A 3,715-nucleotide genomic window follows, 5' to 3' on the forward strand; every position below is an offset into this window, starting at 1 on the left:
ACAAAATCGACGCCCAAGACAACTTGTGTTCTACTCGTGCATAGAAACTACCCATAGACCTAGCTCATGATGCCACTGTTGGGGATCGTAGCAGAAATTAAAATTTTCTACGCATCACCAAGATCAATCTATGGAGTTTACTAGCAACGAGAGGGAAGGAGTGCATCTACATACCCTTGTAGATCGCGAGCGGAAGCGTTCAAGAGAACGGGGTTGATGGAGTCGTACTCGTCGTGATCCAAATCACCGATGATCCAAGCGCCGAACGGACGGCACCTCCGCGTTCAACACACGTACGGAGCGGTGACGTCTCCCACGCCTTGATCCAGCAAGGAGGAGGGAGAGGTTGAGAAAGAAGGCTCCAATAGTAGCACAACGGCGTGGTGGTGGTGGAGTGATAGCTCTCCGGCAGGGCTTCGCCAAGCACACGCGGAGGAGGAGAGGTATTGGGAAGGGGAGGGGCTGCGCCTTGGATGTGGTGCTGCAGCCCTCCCCTCACTCTATTTATAGGGAGAAGGGGGAAGGGGGCCGGCCCCTCTAGATGAGATCTAGAGGGGGGGGGGGGGGCGGCGGCCAAGGGGGAGGGAGCTTGCCCCCCAAGCAAGGGGGGCGCCCCCCCTTTAGGGTTCCCCCCAAACCCTAGGCGCATGGGCCCTAGGGGGGTTGGCGCCCAGCCCACTAAGGGCTGGTTCCCTTCCACCTACAGCCCATAAGGCCCTCCGGGGCAGGTGGACCCTCCCAGTGGACCCCCGGAACCCCTCCGGTGGTCCCGGTACAATACCGGTATACCCCCGAATATTTCCGGTGACCGTATGGTGACTTCCCATATATAAATCTTTACCTCCGGACCATTCCGGAAATCACGTCTGGGATCTCATCCGGGACTCCGAACAACATTCGGTAATCACATACAAACCTTCCTTATAACCCTAGCGTCATCGAACCTTAAGTGTGTAGACCCTACGGGTTCGGGAATCATCCAGACATGACCGAGACACCTCTCTAGCCAATAACCAACAGCGGGATCTGGATACCCATGTTGGCTCCCACATGTTCCACGATGATCTCATCGGATGAACCACGATGTCGAGGATTCAAGCAATCCCGTATACAATTCCCTTTGTCAATCGGTACTTTACTTGCCCGAGATTCGATCGTCGGTATCCCAATACCTCGTTCAATCTTGTTACCGGCAAGTCACTTTACTCGTTCCGTAATGCATGATCCCGTGACTAACTACTTAGTCACATTGAGCTCATTATGATGATGCAATACCAAGTGGGCCAGAGATACCTCTCCGTCATACGGAGTGACAAATCCTAGTTTCGGTCCGAGCCAACCCAACAGACACTTTCGGAGATACCTGTAGTGCACCTTTATAGCCACCCAGTTACGTTGTGACGTTTGGTACACCCAAAGCATTCCTACGGTATCCGGGAGTTGCACGATCTCATGGTCTAAGGAAATGATACTTGACATTAGAAAAACTTTAGCAAACGAACTACACGATCTAGTGCTATGCTTAGGATTGGGTCTTGTCCATCACATCATTCTCCTAATGATGTGATCCCGTTATCAATGACATCCAATGTCCATGGTCAGGAAACCGTAACCATCTATTGATCAACGAGCTAGTCAACTAGAGGCTCACTAGGGACATGTTATGGTCTATGTATTCACACATGTATTACGATTTCCGGATAACACAATTAAAGCATGAACAATAGACAATTATCATGAACAAGGAAATATAATAGTAACCATTTTATTATTGCCTCTAGGGCATATTTCCAACAGGGTCCAGTCCGCAAACACGGATGCGGGAGGCCCCCATCCAATGCTTCCTGCATACATCCAACATCCCTAATTTTTTTGGAAACCCCACACGTTCAAATAGCCGCATACATAGAGTGTAGGTGTTCAGATAGCGGCATACATAGAGTACAGACGTTCAAATAGCCGCATGCAACATTATTTCAAATTTAAACAAGTTCAAATATTACATTTCAACATTGTTGTCCACTTTAACCCCCGATTGATGCTCAATCAGATCTTCCTTCAGCTGCTCGTGAGTTGGTCGATGCCAAATTTGTTGATGCATTTGAATAAATTCTTCAAATGTGGCCAGATTCTGGTTTGGAAGTTTGATAGGATCACCCATGTTCTCAAATTCTAGAGCTGCGGCATCATCTCACCCTTATCCTCGACGATCATGTTATGCATGATCACACAACATGTCATCACCACCCACAAGGTCCTCGGATCCCATTGTTTAGCAGGTCCGCGAACAATTGCGAAACAAGTTTACAAAACTACAAATGCCCTCTCGACATCCTTTCTAGCTGCTTCTTGTCTTTGGGAAAAGTGAGACTTTCTCTGGCCAACTCGATTAGAGATAGCGCTCACAAAGGTAGCCCACAGAGAATAGATACCTTCAACCAGATAATAGCCCATGTTGTACTCATATCTATTGACAGTATAGTGGCAAGGAGGAGTTTTTCTTCAGTTAGCCTTGCAAACAACGATGATCGTTGCAGCACATTGATGCCATTGTGAGACTCGGGCATGCCAAATCCAAAGATCATGTGATGCAACTGCTTCAAGAATGATGGTGGACTTCTTAACATAACCCTGATATTGCCCTTGTAAAGCCTTCGGGCAGTTCTTCCATTTCCAATGCATGCAGTCAAGGGATCCAAGCAAACCTAGCCACCCTCATGCTTGTGAGATTGCTAAGAGCCTCTCAGTATCTGCCACAGTTGGTTCTATCAGGTACTGAGGTCCAAACACCTCGACGACGGCAGTTGCAAACCTAACCATGGCATCTCCGCATGTGCTCTCAGACATCTGGAGGTACTCGTCCTACGAATCAGTAGCCGTGCCATATGCAAGCATACGAAGTGCGGTTGTGCACTTCTGGTAAACAGAGAACCCAATTGTTCCCGCACCGTACTTCTTTAGGATGAAGTAGTCATCGCAGGACCGGGCGCCATGGTACAAACGATCGAAAACAGACTTGCGCATCCGAAAACGCGGCGAAAATGGTCATCGAAGAGTGCACTGGGGGCAAAGTAGTGGGCCATCGGTGTCAAATGGCCGCACGCCCTGTTGTGGTTGAGCACTCAATGACCCTTGATCGATCCCTTGAAATTGAGAACATAATCCTCCACACGCTCCGCGTCTTCAAGGACCGCCTGCATCATCGCCGTCTCATCCGTGTAGTCCTCCTCGTTGGACAAGCCGTCGGACGACTCAACGTAGTGCTCGTATATGTACTCCAAATCAGAATCCGTTGCTTGAAAGAAGAAGGAACCATTTTTTAGCTCCGGCAATTCATCGAACGGTTGCAGGGCATTGTGAGTATAGCAGTAGCTGATGGTACCTGGCAGGACGGTCGGAGGAGATGGGTTGAACGACGACGGAGGAGAAGCGAGCTGGAGCCCCGCTGGAATGCTGGAGCTGACGGAGGCGTAGAGTTCCGGCAGGGGTGTTGCTTGGCGGCCGGGGCGGTGGAGCGGCGGCGAAGGCAAGAGAGAAAGGAAAGAGAGAAAATGGGGAGGATGAAGGCGCGGGGTTCGGGAAGTGTTTTGGGTGGGCCGGGGATGTCGGAGTCCTACGTGTCAGCTGTCCGGACTCCCACAAAGCCTCACACGTTTGTCTTGGGTTTGTTAGAAAAAGTACGTCCAGACCGCTCGGCGGATCGATACAGGCCTAT

Source organism: Aegilops tauschii, chromosome 5 (genome assembly GCF_002575655.3).
Source record: "Aegilops tauschii subsp. strangulata cultivar AL8/78 chromosome 5, Aet v6.0, whole genome shotgun sequence".
NCBI classification, from domain to species: Eukaryota; Viridiplantae; Streptophyta; class Magnoliopsida; order Poales; family Poaceae; genus Aegilops; species Aegilops tauschii.